Below are 20977 nucleotides of genomic sequence, written 5' to 3'. Positions count from 1 at the left end.
TTTTTACAGGGAGGGCCTGAAGCATGCAAAGACTGCACACAAAACATGTTAACTTTGCACATCTTTTTTTTAGTAAATAACCACAGATCACATGAAACTAAAGTGCAAGAAATGATCCATCAGATGCCCTGACCACCACCTTTGGGGTGCTGTGGTATTGGAGGGATCACAGGACGAGCAGAGTAGGGGTTGGGTGGCCCTGCCTGCCCCAGGTTCTGGGGAGAGCTTCTGGCCATTCACAAGGATGTTGGGAATTGCTGGGTGGCCCTGTAGCAAGGGACTCACTGGCCAAGGGGTGGAACTGCTTTCTGGCCTTGTGTAATTTTTCCAGCCCAGGAGATGAGAGATGTTTTTCTTTAAAGATTTATCTTCACCTGATTTTGTTGTTGTTGTTGTTGATTTGGGGGGTGGGGGGGGGAGTGGGGTTTTTTTGTGGGGTTTTTTTGGCTTTTTTGTTTCCTCCCGTTTATATAAAACATAATCTTAGCGCAAGTGGCTTTTGGTAGGTCTTCTGCTATTTGCCCTACTGGAGCCAGTCCCTGCTGCAGGCTGCTCTCCGTCGGGTCCGTGCACACACTGCACCCCTGCCATTTACTGTGTATTCCAAACTCAAAAGAATTTCACACCTCTGTTAATCTTCATAAATTTCCATAAAATATACCAGGCAAAACACTTTAAAGCATTCATCGAGAAATTATTGTATTTTGCATTTGATTTATCATTTAAAAAAGACCTTTTCTTCCACATACGTGCAGTATCATTGATACAATGTACACTGCATCCCTCATATTAATACTCTGATCAATCACTGCTGACAATACAGTGTCTTTGTGTGAAGGGCTGTAGGACAAATGTTTTAGCTTGTGAGAAGAAAATTGTTAGCATTTGAATAGAGAAGAGGGCGGGGGAAGGATTAATAGCCTACTTTGATGGATTAGAATGTAGGGAAATTGCTCAATATTAATATGAAAATGTTTGTGAATTGGCTGTGTGGGGCTGTCAATGGAAAATGAGGGCCAGTGATTATGTCTCCAAGGCCTTATCAGTTCAGACTTGACTCTCACCAAAGACTTTCACACAAAAGACTGATGAGAGCACTAGAAAATAGCTGAATAAGAGCTGCTACAATAAGCGAACCGCTCAGCCACCAGTGTCACAATGTCAGGTTTTGTGCCCTTTATGTAATATTGTACATCTTTATATTAACATATCTGAATATGGATTTGTAATAAAAGAGGCGAATGAAACTACCTGCTAGACATTTTTATTTCTATAATTTTTGCTTATCTCTGAAATATGACTGGAAATGAACTAGGGTTAGTCTTAATAAACAACTCTGTCTACAAGGGAGATTTCTGTGTGAGCATTAGGCTAAGGATTTCAAACATGGCTGAGTATTTATTCTTTAAAAAAGGACTGTTTGATAGTCCTGAGAGACACCACAGGAAAACTTGTTTCCTGTTACCATAGCTTCAAAACAGATCAAACAGACTGTTTCTTCTGCATCTTTTGCTCTTAATAAGGTTTTAAATAGACCCCAAATGCTGAAGCATGCCTACTTATAAATGTATTGAATATAATTCATGTATTTCGAGTAACTGTACATATTAAATTACACATCCTCTTTTTGTTTTGTACTTTTTACATGCTTTGTCTATCTAGAGGCTGAAATATAGCTATGCTTTCCTTGGCTGTTTACATGTATCTTGTGGAGCTGGACGTCCAAAAACCACACCGGTACGTTGTTAGTGAACTTGCTGGAATGACTTATTTTACATCAGTTTTTGAATAGATGTAGGATTGTCTGAAATTAGGAGAACATTTTTCTATTGCATTAAAAAAAAGTTTGTAAATTAAAAGCTATGATTTTCCCCTGCTGTTTTGAATATGACTTTCCTCTTCCTTTGGGCTTGTTATAGCCCTTTTCTTGTGACTCAGTGTCTGATTTACCTGTGCACATCTTGTGAGCTGGTAATGGACACCAGTCTCTGTATGGTGATTTTGAAACTGGATCTTAAGTGGCCGAAGTGTCAGTAGGTGTTTCTGGAAAAGCTTACTGCTGTCATTCACATCCTTCTTACCACCCAATGTTGTGGAAAATCCCTTACAAATTAACAGAATAAACCCTGGGAACTTTGGTTGTTTCAGTGATAAAATTGCAATTCTTCATGGTCAGGTTGAGCCTGCTGACTGCTAAGTGTGTACCCTTGGCTGATAGATGCCATCCTCTGAGCTGTGTAGTACTGCTGGTTTATCAAGGCTAACTTCAGTTAATGTAAGTGCCTTTATTAGGCTTAAGGGTTGCATCATGCATCCCACAGATCCTTGGATCAGTTCTGCTTCACTTTTGTCATTCAAATGTCTTGCTTTTCGTTACCTGTGACCTATACCAAGTAATCTATTCAAAAGTTAATCACGTTAAGATCATTCCTTAGAATTATACTGCAGTTCACATAGTACTGTTATATGTTTTATAAGCACTTGTACTCATGAATAGATGCAAAGAAATATGGAATAATCTAAAAGAAAAGCAGGCAGACCATTTTTGTAAAGTTTTTATAATTTTTTATATCAGAACTATACAGTATCAGATGTTAACGAAATTTTTCTAAGTACTTCTACTTTAAAGTTGCCCCTTTTTTTTTTTTTTTTCCTGAGAATAGCAACACTTCGCAATACAAGAATTTTCTTTAAAGCTGAGCTCAGCATTCTGTTAAAGAAAATGAAAGTGGTATATGTATATCCATATTAGATAAAAGATTTTGGTATAAAAGCCTGTCTTTATTAGAGAAAGACTATTTATTCTGCAAGACCTTAATTATAAAGCTTAGAGTATTATATGTAATTAGTAATCCAGTTTCCTTTCCTTACTTGTAAATCACAATCTGTTGCAAAGGAACTGTTTGGCACTTGGCTATTTGTAATGTACTCTAGTTAGTACTGGATCAATAAATCTTTTGTAAGTGGTGCCAAGTCTCCTTAGTGGCTAAAAAGGGAATTTTGTGCACGTTTCAATAAAACCAAAATAGTGGACTAGCGTGTTAAATATAGTTGTGTGTTAAACAGGGAAAGTGCTTAGCAGCAGCAGTTGTAGGAATGCAATCCACTTTTCAGACATCAGCAGTCAGCCAGTAAGAGTGCAAAAATATTTATAAAATTAGAGTACTGTATTGTTTTCAAATTTAACTTTCATAAAACTCTGGAGGTTCCTGAAAGATACAGAAAGTATCACCTGCCCAAAGTGTGACAGCTTGCTTTGGATGATACGTATGTCACAGGCACGAAATAATTAAAGGTAAGATACATCATTACTAACTGAACTTAATCAGATTCTAATACTCTGCAAAAAATACATGGATTGTTTAAGTAATTTCATTACTTTATATACATTTCATGATATACACCAAATGTTACTAAATCTGTAGCTGCAACAAGTTCAGACTCTGATTTGAAGCAGTGCCAGCATTGTCATATTTCAATAAATTCATTCTATTATTGCATGTTTTAGCAAGTTTATCTACCACAATTTTCTTAGGAAATTTTTAAATACGATGTACTGTGTTTGGGTGTTATAATTATTTAAGATTCACTTAGAACCTTGCATAAATGATACCACCAATTAAATTATATCACATATAATTTTAGAGAATAAATGACACTTAGTACTTTATTTTCACCTCCTGGTGCTCCGCTCCTTTGTCTCCATAGTAGCAAGTAGGAACTACATTTTTGTATGTGTTTGACACTATGTTTGGTAGCGATAAAAATGATTAATGATACTCTGTGAGTAATCCTCTTAGTATATATAGTACGGATGTATCTTTGCACACAGATGCAAGTAAACGTTAATTTTTCCACCTGTGCTCATGAGCAGCTCATGCCAAGCTGGCTGGACCCAAACCAATGCTAACCTGTAAACTGTATCGCCAGTCTCATGTCATTTTACACCTGAACTGCTTTCAGTGTAGGAAAGTGAGAAAAGATTAGAGATAGGCAAATAAAATTGGAGACAAAGTATGTAAATTAGAAAGTAGGTTCATGCTGACATTTAGGACCAGACTTGAGGTCTCTCTCAAGATGCCCTTGTGGTATGATGCCTCCTCTTTCATGGAACAAAATGAGTTTCTTTTTAACACAGCTAAGGCCTTCTAGGAACTAACTCCCTACTTCCAGGTTTGCCTTTCCCTCCAGTTGTAGACAGGAGAAAGCTATAAGGTGGCTGGAATGCAGGACTGCAGGTTTAAGTGCAGGTCTGGGGTTGTACCTGGGAGCCAGGTCAGATGTGGATCAGGGGTGTGAAGTACGAGTAATCACCCTTTGGCCATGTCTACTCTGAGTAGACTAGAAACTGTATTGTGAGCCCTCAGTATTTGATGATTTGTTTGTATTTCACCTCCAGTAACCGTAACAATATTTTCAAACTCTCTTGGTACTTGTCTAAGGTCACTTCGGCCCTGGAGGATTTTGCTTGTACAGCAGAACATCCGCATAATGGAGCATGAGCAGGGTATCTGCTCAGCTCATCCGGGCAGCTTGAAGCACGACAGTAGAAAACAGGTCACTGCTGTGCTGTGGGATCATCCTTGGTTTCCCCAAAAGACTCTTTAGAACAACAGGCAACCAGGTGCCTATCAGAGCAGCTTTCCAGCTGACTCACCACAGCCTGGCCAAGGCCAGGTCACAGGCAAGTTTGTTCTTTATTAAGAAGAGTGACAACTCCTAAGACGTTGTGCTGTTGCTTTACCGAAGGCTGTGTGACACTTGTACATCCCTTGTTTCTGTAACGTGCGATTTCCTTACTCATTTTGCTGAAGACACCACAGCAAGTGCTTGAATTTTATACCAAAGGGCATATGTGATTTAAAATAGGTGTAACACAAAGCTCTATTTCGAGCTAAGGATGGGTTTTATGGTTAGCTCTTCTGATGCACTGCCTACTTCCATTTACGGAATGACTCTTCAGGAGAGAAGTGATGACCTTAAAAAAAAATGTAAGGTGATATGTAGATACTGTTTTCCACAGTTAAAGGTCACCTTGACTTTTAATCTTGACTGCCATACTTTTCTTCTCATTAAAATATTTGACAAGAATTCTTTGCACGAATGAGCAGCACAGAACACCTTAAGACTACTCAATTTTCACTAAAGATGTTGCACTGTCATAATAAATAATCGTACTGTCAGCTAAAAATCATTATCTGTTACACACATTAACAAACAGAATGCACTTTTATACATTTATTACTCCAAGAACCTGTTTTTTTCTCACAAAGGGACTAAGCAGCAGCATTGAACATGTTTCTTAGGTTATTTGCTTTTGACTATCAAATTCCTTGCAATAGTACAGAAAGAAAAGACTATTTTCCAAACACTTTGATTCTAAACAATTGAATTGTTTTCTGGTTTTTTTTATGATTGACTGTAATGATTCATTTATCATTATGCAACTCTACTCCCATTTTTGTTTGTCAGCACTTGAAAAGTGAAATATTTTTCTGAACATCTGTTCAAGTATCTCTTGGTCTGATGTCTTTTATAGGAGCTGGCCTAAAAATACAGGGGCGTTTTAATATAGAAGCTTTTGTTACTCTCTATAACCCAGATGCTGTTTTGAAACAGAACAAACTCAGGTTTAGCTGTCATGAAATCTGACATCATAAATTTTATACCACTGAATAATAAGCCAAAATGGAAATCACTATGCATAATGCAAAAAGTCTTGTAACTTGACCTTTACCTAAAAGGAATTATTATATGTAAGAAGAGCCTTGCGAATTAAGAATGTAATTCTTTTCACCTTCTGTAGCTTGAGGGTTGCTATAGGCACCGAGTTTTTATTGTTATTTTTATCCCACTTAAGTGAATGCAGTTTCCAGCACTCAGCTGAGAGGACATGCAGAAGTGGAATGGGGGGAAAATAGGTCAGAAGGTGACAGGCCAAGGCACTTCCCCTGGAAACCCATATGTAATCACAGGCACACTGGTGAATCTTTAAGTGGTGAATTTTGCTTAGGGATCATTGGTACCTTTTGGGAACATAAAGAACACTGGGCCCCGAACCAAAGTATCAAATATTACATACTGCCACAAAAAGCTACAGTTCTGAAATCTGTTTAGCACCTCTTGACAAGTACTATTGTTTGTGAAGCAAGTGTTGAAGATGCTCTTTGCTGGAAAAGTTAATTACCAAAAAGTCTTTTGTGTTCTAATTACTGTGATTTAATTGCAATACATTTAGGAGGCTGATTGCAAGATACTTTCTGCATGAGAGAAAATATGACAAATACATCAACTCATTTCTACTGAGACACAGGGTCACTTTGTAAACTGATAATTTTTACCTAAAATTTTTTCTTTTAAGATACTAATTTTACTATAAGAATACTGACAGTAATTGAATAAATGTTTGAATATTGCCATCAAGCTGTGAGACTCAGGGAAACTTGTTTCTAAAAACATGCAGGGAGTTTGTTTGACTTAATCAGTGCCTTTATATTCATGATTACAGGAAACAAGAGAACCTCTGTTGACTATCAGAAATCACATGAGAAAAAGAAATCTCACTTTTTTGGTATGTTTATGTAATGTATCACTCATATTACTCCTTGCTGGTTTACATTTCTCTCTATTTGAAATACAGAAAGGCCCACTTTTGGTGTGTTGGCTAAACTGAGACATTAATACTGTAAAGACCAAACAGCTTTCTGAAGTAACAAGAGTAAGAAAGTAGACTGTATAGTGATGGGACTGAATAAGATGTAATTAAGATCGTTCTCATAAACTTTGTCCACTTTGACACATCTTTGCATAATTGGCTCCCCCTCACATCTTTCCTGAAGGTAATATTTTATTTTCCTCCTGTATGGCTTTGCTGCTTGCTAAATTAGAAACATATCATAACAGTACTATGCTGCTGAACGGTTATTAGATTTAGTATGTAAAACAAGACCGAGAATTATGAAATCCACAGAGCACTTTCCAATGACACGGGAGTCAAATCTAAATCAGGCTTTCCGGAAAAATCACCAAAGAATTTCTGAATATGAATTATATCCACAACAAATTCTGGGTGCCTACTCATAGCTAGTTAGTATTTAGAATTGGGGAGATGTTTGTGAGGACAACTTTATACCAAAAGCACTGCATTTTTTTTGGGCTGTATTTTCAGAAACCATAGTTGTTTCTGATTAAATCATCCCCAAAATTCATATTTGGGAAAAGATTATGCTTTAAAAACTGCAGGTCCTGAAGTAGCTAGACTTTCCAAGCCTGTTAACAGAAAGAAGTTCTAAGTATCTGTAGAACAGTAGTATATATCTGCAGGTATTTCCTAGCAAAGTGTTTATGCATATATGTAGCTTTAAGTACCTGAACAGGCTGATTAATATCTGTGTTTAAAAAGACACCAGTGCTTACAGGCTTTGTGAATCAAAATATTTGTCATTTCTATGATGTGAAGACTTAGTAATTTTTTTTTTTTTTTGATTGCATGTTAAAGTGCCTCATTTTTTAGTTTCTGAAAGGAATAGCTAAATATACTTGTTAGGAAGAGCCTAGAGAAATTCTTCCCAAGCCTTTCGCTCCTGAAGCCCAGCAGAAATCCCTTTGCTTTGCTGTGCTGCGCAATCCTGGATGCCAGCCGAAGGGGCTGTGACAGTGATTCTTAAACTGCCACATATGGCACACAGACTAAATGAAATACTGTACATCTTTGTCCTGTCAGATGCTTTCCTTCAGAAACATGTCACTGGATCAAAGTCAAATATGTGTTCTTGAGAAGGGTTTTTTTTCCCCCCGAATAGAACACCATATCATATTAAGGAGCACTGTAAGTTAAGGGATGATGACAGAGTTTAGCAGTTCATACCCTTAGAGCAGAACAAAGGCAAGCTTTGGGACCTCTCCTGCTGCATATGCCTGATCTTATACCTGTCAAATATGTTATGTTAAGAGTGTCTGCAATTGGCCATGCCTCGCTGCCATTAAGCAGGGCTAACCTAAGGAGATGATATATTTTATATCTGTTTGAGAAGACTTAAATCTTCTCAAGGACAAGGAAGCTTACTGAGGCAAAAGTGGATTTACTGGTGGGTATCAGAGGTAAAGTAAATGAACTAGTTTGCACATTCATCTTAGCAGCCACTGGTCGTCATCTTTTCTAAAAAATACAAGTCACAGGTGGGTATCTTCACTTCTTTTACTTTTCCATTGGGCACCATGCTGCTTTCATCTTCACCTGCTGATTTACCATGGTCGGTCTAAAATTAATCCGAGTTGGTGTTATCACCATATTGAACAATACTAATGTATTTTCCATTAGCAAGATTACTACCAAAATATTACTGGTGAATGTTTTCTGCATCACAAGGCACTCCAGAGAGAGATATGTATTCATCACCATGGAAACATGAGGTTCATTTTAAGTAGTTTTGAGTTTATTATTAAACCAGCCTCAGTCATGGGTGATGGTTCTGTTATGCAACTTGCCTTTTTTAACGGAAGGCATTTCGGAGGTAATCATAGCTGGTTTTAAGTCCTGAACTAAATATGACACTTGGCTCTTTTGAAGCACTTTTAGTATCTGGAAACAGCAACCCACTTGTTGAGCTCACTTCTTTCATTACAGTAGAGGACCCTGTATCTATGGCTGATTTACTTCTCAAGCATTTTGACAGTTCCATTTTCCACTGGATACGTGAAAGTGAAAGTATGGACCTTGCCAGTGAAAAATAAGATAATTTCTCCATAATTTCTGGAGCTGAAGCAATAAGCTGTGTTTTAAAAGGTGGATGAAAGTTTAAGTGTACAACTCTGTACTTTTAGCCATTGGTAATGCTATCGTGATTGTCTCTTAACATGATTTCACCAAAATCATGGGTGAGGTTAGGTTGAAGTTCAGGGATACTACAGGTTGGGTCTGATCACAGATACTACAGCAACAACTCTTAGCGAAGTTATATTGTTCTTTTTTTGTTGCAGATTATCACTTGTAGGAGGTTTAATTTGATACATGAAGAACACCTAGTTTTAAGTAACAGGCAATTGTATGAAAGTCGTGGATGGTGGTGTCTGTCTATCTTTGTTATAAGAGATATGAAGTCACAGGAAAACAACATGTAGCTGAAAAATTTGAATTTAATAGCAAAAAGCACGTTTTGTTTTGGTTTGGTTTGGTTTTTTACTGAAAAGCCATCTTGGTGTATATAGTGGTGGAACATGAAGAAATGGAAAGCAGATATGGGGCTTGCTAACAAGAGGCACTCTCAGTAAATATCTTTAAAACATCCAGACTCTCTTTAATGATCCCTTAATGTAACTCCTAGAAGCTGAAGGAGAGATTCTCATGCAGCCACAGCTCCTTCATGGTTATGCTGCTTGCTCACTGCTGATATTAGATGAATTCAGAACAGGAACCTTAAAGGTGAAAGCCTTCATCGTCTTCTCCCTAATCTTTTAATCCATTCATATTCTTTGACCTCCAGTATTAGACCTGCCTTATTAAATCCACCTGGGCATGGTAGATTGCTTTCCTCCCCAGAAGAAAGGAGAAGAGCTATTTATGAAAATAAAGGTGAAGAGGACAGTAAAAGAAATTAGGTCTGTCTGTGAAACTCTATAGAAGTTCTCCTGATAAACCCCAAGCTTCTATTTGGGGGTTTTGAGGGGTCACTTCTGCTGTGAAGTTGTATTTTCATTTTTAAATATTTTGTTTTGTCTGTTTCTCTGTTGTGGCTATTGGTGTTAGCAGCAATGTCTCCTACAGGCTGAATAGTAATTTTTCCCTTTTGGGGATTTGCTACCTTAGGCTCCAGTATTATTTCACTAGAAAATGAAATTTCAGCAACAACAAATAGCTGTTGAGAGAGAGGCCCCACTGAGAGGAGCCCATCCTTTGCCAGGTAGGGTTGTCCATAATTATTGGCTGTCTGCATTTGATGTGATTAATCAGCCAGAAAAAGCTTTATGCAAACAATAGATTTGGAAAAAACCATGAAGTAGATGCTGTCTTCAGAAGGGACTCGTGAGCAGCTTTACCCTAGAATGGAGCTGTTGAATAATGGCACTGCACAGGGGTAGACATTATATAGAAATAATTTTTGACAAATTATTTGATAAATGGGATTATTTACTCTAGTCAATAATAAACCAAGACTTTAGTAGATGCAGGACTGCCTGTAAACACTTCTCATTCTGTTTGCGATAACAAGACTACATATCGAATTTTGCATGTGTTTTCTCTGTTAGGATGCTGAGATCACTGCTTAAAGTAAAGCCAGTATGTTTTTGAGTGACCTTCTTTAAATATTCTTTAACTGGACCAAAGGAAATTGTATACACTGTGTTTTAATGTCCTGTTCTGTCATTCCCCCTGCCTCCTCTGAAACTCTCCATCATTCTTTAGCCCCTGCAAGTTTCATACAACAGGGTAAGCGTGAGGTGCCTCCCCTCCAGATGCCTATTCAAGATGGTAGCACTCCCCCAGCTTCCTTTTAGTGAGCTGTCAGAGATCTTGCCTTCTGCTTGAGTGATTCCATATATCTCCCATGTGAAGCTTTCCTGGCAGCCAGGATCCCATTCTATACTTCAGCCTCAGGGCCCCAGACCCAATGGCTGCTGTAGTGCTTGTTGACCCCTCACACTGATGGTTGTTTCACGTGGTAGAAAGTTGTTTCTTCCTCTTAGCTATAAAGTGTTTCTGGATGGTGCACTGGGCCAACAGCACTGAACAGTGACAGCTCTGAAAGCAGCAGAGAGAAGGAGAGGGAAAATTTTGGTTGTTGGAGGCAGCAGCACTGTCCACAGTCTTAAACAGTGAGAGTACAGGAGTCAGGCTGGGCTGTACAGGCTGGCATTTGACTGCAGTCAAATGTGGCCTCTTGCACATGGGGTGTGGTTACAGGCTGATAAACATCACATCCAGCTTCATGTCTTGTCCTTAAAGAATGAGAGGCATGTACTTTCCCACCGGTGTATTTATGGTGAGCTTTAGCTAATTAGCTAAACTAACTAGCTAACTTGCTAAAGCTTGAACAGATGATGGCACGGATCATACAAATACCCAATGTCAGAATATTGCGTACCTTATGCATCTGTAAAATGGCGCAGGAGATTCCTAGGAAGTGAAAAGCACAGAAATAACCAAGAGTATGTGGCTGGCACTTCTAATAGGGAGAGCAAGTCTACATAAAAAGGCTTTTCTGCTTGTTTAGACACCACCACTTAACCCTGAACAAGTATTTAGATACATTATATTCAGTGGTACTTCTTATTTTTTTTTGGTGAATGGAGCTATTTGCATATCTATTTTACTGAAGCTCGGGATTCTCTTCCATGGAAACATCCCTTTTCACAGGAGTTAAATGCCTTTTACATAGACACCAGTGGTCCACAACTGCTTTTTGTCATAGGCTCTCTTTCCTGATATTTTTCAGTGCAAGTTTGTAGTCTCCCCTATAAAGCTCAGTGCCAATAAATCTAATCCTTATTTCATTTTATAAACAGAAGTCGTACCACTTGGCTTGTAATCTGCCTTGCACTTCTCCTACCCTTACCCCTCCCTTCTGCAACTGTCGGGTTATATTTAAATGCCAAAAAACCAGAATTAGTTTTGCACATCAACGCTGACTTATAAGGCTATTTGAAGTCAAAGCTCTTTGCCAGTTTCCATTTTCTTCACAGTGTTCCCTTCCGCTTTGGTTTTGAAGAAGGAGAAAGGAAAAAAAAAGAAAAAGTTATTTAACAAAACTTGATCTGTTTGAAACTGCGAAGTCCAAGCTGTCCTTCCTGTGCTACCACAGACAGCATGAGAAATGAAGGCTGAAGGGCTTGGCCGATTTCAGGAAAAAAATGCCCCAAAAAGGTCAGGAAGAAATGGGAGCCTTTTCATTTTGTGCTCCCTGGGTGATATTCAATAACTCTTTTGGTCTTTATACTGTAGGACGTAGGCTCATTTGCTCAATTTGGGGTGACAGCAGTGTGTTTTGTCAGAACATAGCTGGAGTTTTAAATGAGGACAGCATTCTGAGGCAGTAGGAAACATCCTTTATCTTAGCAACAGGAGGGCATGGAAATGCAAGGGGTTTTGGCAGCAGTCGTATAAATCTAGTGTTTTGGAGGGGCTGACCCACGCCGTGTGGAAGGAGTGCTCAGTTTTCCTTTGACGGTGTGATTTCCTGCTCCATGGTGGAGAACTTGTCTGGACAGGGTCCTGAAGAAAGCTTACATCAATTATTTGAAAGGAAATCAGCTCCGTCTCCGAATGCTTGGCAGCAGGAATATTCATTGTTAAAGGGGTTATAAATACATATGTATGTATACACGCACACAACCCTAACAAACTCTCTTCTATTTTCAAGCGTTAGCTGTTACAGTGACACTCGTTAACACTTGTGCTTAAGCTTCTGTCAGTGTTATCCTTGTGTAACACTCTTTCCAACGGTCTTATAATTTTCCTAAAAAATATATTTCTTGGACTTCAACAGTAAATACAGGGGTTTAGTCTGGAAGGTTTCTTCTCAGATAAAATAAGTTGGTTCAGGTTTTTTTTAAGCTTTTGTACTCTTAGAAATAAGTAAGAACAAATGTGTTCTCAACTGAGAATGCTAAAATTTATTTTTTTCCCCAGTTCACTGAGGTCAAGTATATTCTAATTTATTTCCCCTTGAATTTTTCTGTTTTTCAAGTGACTGCCATGAATGCAGGCATCTTTGGATAGTTTAGAAAATATAAAAATGATGAAGTGATATCTTTTCAGAAAGCTGCTGCTGTGTAGTAACTCTTAAGCAGCTGTTACATCTTTTGTGTCAATAATCCTTAAATTAAAGAGTCATTAAGCACTCAGCTACATGATAGATGGCAATGGCTCAGTGTAAACCTATTGTGTAAATCTATAGAGAGAGGCCTTTTGTTTGCGTAAAGCATAATTCTGAGCCAGAGGAGTGCCTAAATATGTATGTATATGGTGGTTTCTAATGCCTCTCAATGACTCACTAGAATTTATGCTTTTTAAAAAATGGATACATTTCTGCTTTTTATTATTTTCTAGATAAGTAAAAAAAACCAGACCAAAACAAAACAAAAAAACAAACAAAGCTTTTCATGGTTCTTTTGACTCTTTCAAGTTTTTGGATCTCAAAGTTCTATAACTTTAATTTTTTTTTTTTTCCTGACAGTGTCTAGCACAGGGGGGCTTGAACCTGGCTGCGATGCTCTGTTGATTGTATTGCCATGAAAATTGGATACACTGCACCATTAAAGGAAATAATGGAAATTAAATCACCCTGAGAGGAGGAAGGAGTGGAGCAGGCAGTTCCTCATATGGGATGTTGTGTTGAGAAATCACATCTGAAATGGTGCAGACCTTCAACTGCACATTGAGAGGTCCTGTTCTTCCTGCCAGTGCTGGTGGGGTGGTGTCTCCTTGCCATGGAGCCCCCATGCTCTGTACTCTCTCTGAGGGTGTTCACAGCCACGGCGAATGGGAAGAGGGGGCAAATGACGACATGAGAGTGTTGCAATGTGCCATGTGTGTAGATCAGCACTCGTAAGTCTTTGCCTCATGCAAGCAGCCTGTTTTTTACCCTCTCCCATCGGCAGCAAGGGGAGCGCAGGGCAGTGTGTGCTGTGGGCGAGGTGAAGCAGGGCTGTGGGAACATGCCGGCTAACTCTGCCTGCCCCACCAAGTGGCCTCATTTCCACATGATCCCTCCCCTCTCCATCTATCTCACATGTATTCCAAAACTGTCCCAGGCCGTATATGCCTTGGAGAGAGATTAATTTCCAATGTAACACCCACAGAGAAATTCACGTCCAAAATATGTTCTTCTGGTGCCAAAAGAAGAACAATAAACAACTGGGAAGAAGGGAAAATACATTTCCAGACTAGACAAAACCCACCTCCTGCCCTCCCCTAAGCAAAACCACATTGCCTTTGCCATTTGGTTCCTGCAGATATTGGGGAGAGAAAATGTCAACATGAAGCAGGTCATACCAAAGTGTGAAGGCTGATGTTGGAGTGGGGGAAACAATGCATTGCTCTTTTACAGTGTTTTTTGTGAGTGATTTGAAGATATCTCGTAAAGACGAGGGGTCAATGCTTCAATCAGTGAATAGCCCAAACAGGTTTAAATTAGAGTCTCACTGGTGGTCTTGAGAGGAGAAAACAGACTGTAGCAGAAGTCACTTCAACACTTGGTGAGCAAGGCACGGGACATGGCTGTGGCAAGCCACATGACTGTGGCGAGTTGGAGTGACCTGGGTCCAGGGAAGGGCAGGATCTCCCCAGCTTCCCCATTGCCGTGGTGCTCCCTGCTTCCAGGGCTCCCTCAGTGGCCCCTCTTGGCAGTGGGTCTGCAGGGCTGCTCCACTGCTGGGGCTGCGGGAGCTGTTGGAGAAGCACCCCACTTTGCAGTAAGACTGGAGTGCATCTGAGATTGGCTTCACTCTGAATTATTGTATAACAAGGGATGGCTCCTGGCCTCCTCCACTTCAAAATTAGAGACTCAGGGAGAGTAAACTGAGGAAGAAGACCTCTGCAGGTCTTGCAGTGTCAGAGCCAGAAATGGCAGCCAGTTATTCTGACCCCCAGTTTCTTCCTGCTGCTCCCTTCCCAGGGCGCAGCTGAAGACAGCTCCATCCGCGCTGGTTAGATAGAATTCTCAGGAGTATATCCAAAACTCAGAACTGTTTAAGGACAGCCTATGTGTAATGCAAATCTATCCATGGTCATGGCAGAATCACCATGGGACACCCACGGGATGCCGTTTTCAAGTCTTTTCCCTTTTTTGTTCTTTTTATTTATTTTACTGGCAAAGGAAAGCTTGTTTGGTTTTCTGTTTTACAGGGAGGCTTTTAACTGGTGGTTGAGATTTTTTGGTTGGCTTCCCCCCTTTCTACCCACCCCACACACACACTGTACAGCAAACCATTGCTCTAGACCAGCATCTGTTTTAAGTTAGTTTTTGACCTAGTAAAAAAAACTTCATTCATTACATTGACAAATTGCTGATATCCAAATATTTTATTTGATTAATTGACTGAAGGAAAACTTTTTCTTCAAAATACTGCAGTTTTTCTTTAAAAGAAACACTACGAAGTGTGAGCAGATTTTGAGTAATCAGAGTGTGGTTTAGCCAAACAAAATTTCTATACTTTTTATTGATACATTTATCACCTGCAGAGTATAGCTTACAGAGACTCTCTGTAATCATAATTTGTAAAAAATATTAATTTTATCTTGTGTAACACCTCAAAAATAACCACTTTTCTTGCTGTTTGAGGCTCTTTCCATTAAGCACTTAATTTCCACTTTGTTTTTCAATCAGAGTTCCTGTGACTCTTTGAAAAGCATGAAATCTCTAAATTATGGAATTTGAGCACTCTGCTTTCAGCCCCTGATGCCGGGGAAACTATGTGAATACACAAAATTAGAAAAACATACACAGAATAGTTGTTTAAAATTCACAGCTGTCAACATCGAGTGTTTTGTGTAAGAGAAAGAATGTACAAAACATTGAGTTAACCAAATAGCTGCAGATGGATTGGCTCTCCCTGACTTCTCCCTGGGCATTGTCTGCAGGCTGTTGTGCAGGGATTCATTTGCATGGCAGCACAAAGGTCCTCTGTTGGAGACCCTGCTCAGCATCTCCCCAGGCTTTGCCTTTAAAGGGGCCTTTCTGGCCACAGTGGCAAAGTTTTCCCTGCGCCGCTCTTTAGAAACCAACAGAAATCTGGCGTTTTAACATAACGCTGCAGCAAGAAGTGGGGGTTTCAGTTAGAATGAAACTGGTGGAAGATATGGGAGCTCTTACTTTAAGGAGTTATTCCAAGTAAAGCTGTAGTGGAGTAACAGTGGTTGTTGATGAGAATAAATTTACTGGGGGTATTTGGATTGCCAGCTTTTTATTTATGCTGTGTGACATGACAGAAACGGCATTGGTGAACATCAAGTATCAGAATATGTAATTTTGTATTCTAATTATAGCCTGAGTTTTCCCACCAACACTGAGGAAATCTATTATTTATCATTTATTCTGCTTCAGAAGTCATAAAGCACCTTTAAAAACAAACTGAATAAACCTGATTACAAATGTCTCTGAGAATCTATTATATTACAATTAAATTATTAGTGGAAGTATCAGCTATATTTTTTTCATAAGTATTATCTTCTAATAATAATTAATTATAGTTAATTTTTCTTCTGACTATTTCACTAATGTTGTCTGGCTTGTTATAGCAAAATGGGTTCTGTGAGGACTAAATCTAGGGTGCTGGAGTTACCTTCTGCACGACTTAGGGTAGAAATTTGTAGAGAAACTTAGCTCTGCCTTTCTCCTTGTTTTTGCAGAGACTCCAACTTCTATTACAATAGCCAAAGGTTTGTCAGCATTTCCAAAGGGCTGTTTTCAGAGATTTACACCTTGTTGTAGGCTGAAACTTGGCAAACAGGATTGCGTACCTGAAGGGATTTACTGTTTAACATGTCTGAATATTAACATGATTAAGCAAAAATTGGATGACTTTATTAACCATAACTTGATTAAAGGGTGATTAGTCATTTTTATGTTTGAGACTAACAGCCATCTGCATTTGATGCAGCAGAAAGGAGTATTTGCTGGTCAGGGTTTTTTTTCTTTTGCTTAGAGCATATTTAGTTTCTAGCAGTGCATCCCACTGCTAGATGCAGAGAGCAAAACTAGAGCTCAGATTAGAACCTGACACACATTTTTTGATGCATGTTTCACCCTACTCAAATGAAAGCGATCCAAAGATATGTTTCATATTTTCAAGCAATATCTAATTATGCCTAGCATAATTAGATAAATTTTCTAAAAAAGGAAAAGTGTTTGCACAAGCGAAGTCTTTTCCTCAGCTTCCAAATGTTTATGCAAATCTGCATAAACATGCACAGTGGTGACTTTTAAAAGGGCAACATTGGAGCGAGCTTGAGAAAGAGCCCAGGCTGCTGGTCTGAACGTTGTACCACAATGTTTCGTACTAACTACTGTTAATTTTACTTGGTACTTGCAGCAATTTACAGTATTAGCTAGGATGCAGATAATTAGTGGTGTTTTCATTTAAGAGTTTTGTTTTGAATTGTTTTGATGACGAGATGTGATCTTTTTTAGTTATTCTATTCTGCAAAAGATATTTGTGGACTGCGTGGATTCTAGCTCCAGTGAAATTAAGGGTTGTTTTGCCATTAGCTTGAAGAGCACTAAACCTCTGCACCTTTTATTGTTTTCAGTGCTGGGAGATAGAGGTTAATAAAGATCTTCAGAGATGTAGCAAAGCAATAATGATTAAACACAAAACTTGAAAGACACTTATTCCCTTAAAATATGAAGTAAAAACATTGCAGTTAAAGCCTAGTGAAACTATTGTTACAATGGTTAAAACAGCCTAATTTAAAGTCCCAATTTCAAGACATAAACAATGAAGCCAAGTAATTTAATAAAAGTAACTGCTGAGAAAGACACAGTATTGATAAATTTTTATCATTACATGTGCCATTGGATTTTAATTAGAATTTAGCTATCTTACCTAGTAATTAACTCAAAAGAGAATTCTACACAAACTGCTCTAGAAAAGGAGTGTTCATATATGCTAATGATTGCTATGCGTGATTAAACATTGAGAAAATAAACTCCAAATGTATGCTAATAAATGGTAAAGTTTACTGTATAATTAACATCTAGCAGAAGAATGCAGAGATGTTTCAAAGCACATACATAGTGTATAAGTCAGCACATTAAGTTTCAAAACTTAGGGCCCTGAAAATGGTGTCTCCTCCCGTCATTTGAGCAGCTCCCTGGAGATAGTGGAGCTACCTACACAAGCATCTTCCTGCCATGAGTTTGGAAAGCTGAGCTCTTGTGAAAGTACTTGACTTCGCAAACTACAATTTTACATTGTATTTCCCACTTACATACATAATTTGCCCCCAAAAGACCTATGGTCTTATTGCTGGTATGTTTCAGATGGATTCCAAGAAATGTAAAGCTAAAACTAATTTATTCACATTCTGGTTTATCATTATAGGTGGTACTGTCAGATCCTGATTAATTAAACAGTGATTATTTAGCCATGTCAGTCTAGAGCTTTGTTTGTTTGTAGGGGCTTTCTGTTTGCTGCAGACTTTCACTGGAGATGGGCAAATCTGTAGGGAGAGAGAACTGTCTTTACAAATCTGCTCAATTCTTGCTAAAGGAGAACCAAACTCTAGTCTGTTCAACAGGCAGAAAAAACCTTGCTGTGCAACTCTATCATATATTTGCTTGAAGAAAGCGTTTTGTGAAGCAAAGCAAGGGTGGAATGACTGTTTTCTGACATATGTTGGACAAGAAAAATTAATCTGCGCATGGTACTTGTTTTGGCTGTGCTTCAGAAGGCATCTCATGTGATGTCACCTGTAAATAGCCAAGAACTTTGACATCAGCTCTGTGTGAGGCTGTTTAAATAAGTGCCTCATTTATAGAATCCTGCTGCCTGCAAAAGGCTCCAATGGTGCTATCCCCATGCCTGAGGGGAAAGTTAAATAATGAAACCCCAAAGAGTCTCTAACTGGGGAGAAGGAGCACAGGAGGCACGAGAAGAGAAGGGAAAGCTAATCTGTAACAGTACAACCTCATTCCATCTACTGATCATATAGGATTTGGTAGTTAGAAAAACAGAGCATAAAGCCACAGAGATATGAAGCCATTAAATAAATATTGCTGCTTGAAACTAAGCATATGATTCTTTGCTGCTGGATGCCTTCAGCATTCTGAAAGCAACTGAAATGTTTGATCTTGCTTTGTTAGCAAGAATGAGAATGCAGTACTAATGTCCTGCATAATGCTTGCACCTCTAGTAAATGTCTGTCCCATAATGTGTATGCATACACACATGTAATTGTGGTCATTTGATATGATTTGGAAAATTTGGTACTTTACTTCAGATTCCCACTTAGAAATCTAGAGATCATAATATCCCTTAATATATGTTTGATATGAGATACTCCTTTGCACCGTTGCAAGTTTGGACTCAGAGGAAATGACGCAGAAATTATTTTAAATGTGCTTTCTTAAATCTATCCTTTCAGTGTAGTGGAATCTTTTTATTTCAGTCAGTGGTTGCAGTTTGTTTGTAAACATAAATTCCCCTCATCCTACAGCAGTACTAGTCAGTGAGCCTGCAGGTTGTACCCCACCAGTACCTTCATCACACTGGGCACTGGTAGTTCTTGTTCAGTACTGCTGTACTTGATGGTATTTGCAGGTTACTGTTGCCATTGAAAATAAGAGTTTACCCAAAATACTCCAGGAGCAAGCACATACTGGACAAGTTTATGCATCCTGCTGTCATTTGAGCATTCTGATGTTAACCACTGACAGGACACTCTTTTCCTTACAAAGACGGATCGCTGTGGTTGTGGAGAAATAACCATTTACGGCAATAGAGTTAGCCTTGTGTCCAAAATATCAACCCTCTTTGATTGCCCTGCAAACCAGCAGTGCTGATTCAGCAATGTGTGCTGTCATGTTGTGGAAGAAGGCTTTTGAGCACTGTTTTGACAAAAAAAGCCCAGCAGGAATTGCAGCTACTGACTGCAGTGTGTCAGTGTGTCCTGTGATCTTTTGGGGTAGATGAAGGAAAATTAGAGAGTTTACTGGAGTTGTGCATAAACCTAGAGAGCTAGCTCCTGTGTACTCCACATGGACCTTCAGGGCACTTATTATGCAATTGTGAAAGTTCCCTTTCTCATGAAAATTATTACTGTTTTTTAATGGCTGCTTCATGGCTCAAGCAGAAGCTTCTTGGTAACTTTTATAAGCTATCTGGGATTTCTGGCCTCATAAATGTGAGTATCAGTATGGTTAAACAAAGTCTTGGTCAGCCAGTCTGTTCTGCACATGGCCTAGCGCTGGCTGATGCCAGCTGAATAAAGGTGTTCACGGTGTGGGTGCACTCCTTCCTAATTGCACCGGCGATTTTGTTTTTCCTGTGTGAGCTGCGCTGCAAGGCAGGTGCTGAATAGCTGTTCACTTTCAGTCCTTTCTTGGTCATCTTGCAGGTCTTTGCTGTTACATAGATTGGAGTATTTTGGACTATTCTTTATTCTTCATTAAGGAACAGGGCAGCATTTCACAGAATCACAGAATAGTTAGGGTTGGAAAGGACCTTAAGATCACCTAGTTCCATACCCCCAGCCATGGGCAGAGACACTACATACTAACCCATGTCACCCAAAACTCTGTCCAAGAGCAAGAAGTGCATTTGGACAATTATCTGACCCACAGTTACAGGAAACAATGGATTCTTTGGGGCAGCCAAAACTGGTGGTTTTGACTAGGAGAAGCACACTTAGCAGAGGGACTGGTTTTCTATTAGAAAGACGATGTAAATTTGATAGTTTCAGAAGGGAGTCACTGTCTCTGTGTGTGATGTCATATGTGAGTACATGGTACTGGGTGTGATTTTGCTTTTTTTCTTGTATGTCAAAGTATTCATTTGGAACCACTGTATTCAGTTATTCACTCTGGTACATCTTAAGGTGTGTAGCCATCACAGAATTATAGAATGGTTTAAACCAATTTTTCTGAGAAACAGTCTCTAGGATTGTTACATTTGAAGGTGTTTTTAAGGAGGTATTTATAAATACATGTATAAAACCATGTGCATATAAATTTTACTCCAAGGCCAATGCCTTTTGTTTTCATTTGCTATTGTTAAAGATCAATGTAGCTCATCTACATTCATCCCAACGAACTTTTAGCTGCTTAGCTCAGGTGTTGGCAGTCATGCTGTCACTGCAGACTCATTATCCAAGTTGCAGACAGACACTGTCGTCTGCCTTCAGCCCTGTGCTGGGTTGTGTGACATCACTGAGAGTTTAAAGCTAGCTTGAGTACATCTGCTGTCCCCTTCCATAAGCTCTGCTGTACAGACTTTAAAACAATCTTACTTTTAATATGGAGAAAGGTATTCATTGTCTGTG

Source organism: Strigops habroptila, chromosome Z (genome assembly GCF_004027225.2).
Source record: "Strigops habroptila isolate Jane chromosome Z, bStrHab1.2.pri, whole genome shotgun sequence".
NCBI classification, from domain to species: Eukaryota; Metazoa; Chordata; class Aves; order Psittaciformes; family Psittacidae; genus Strigops; species Strigops habroptila.
Note: the sequence above shows the minus strand (reverse complement) of the source record.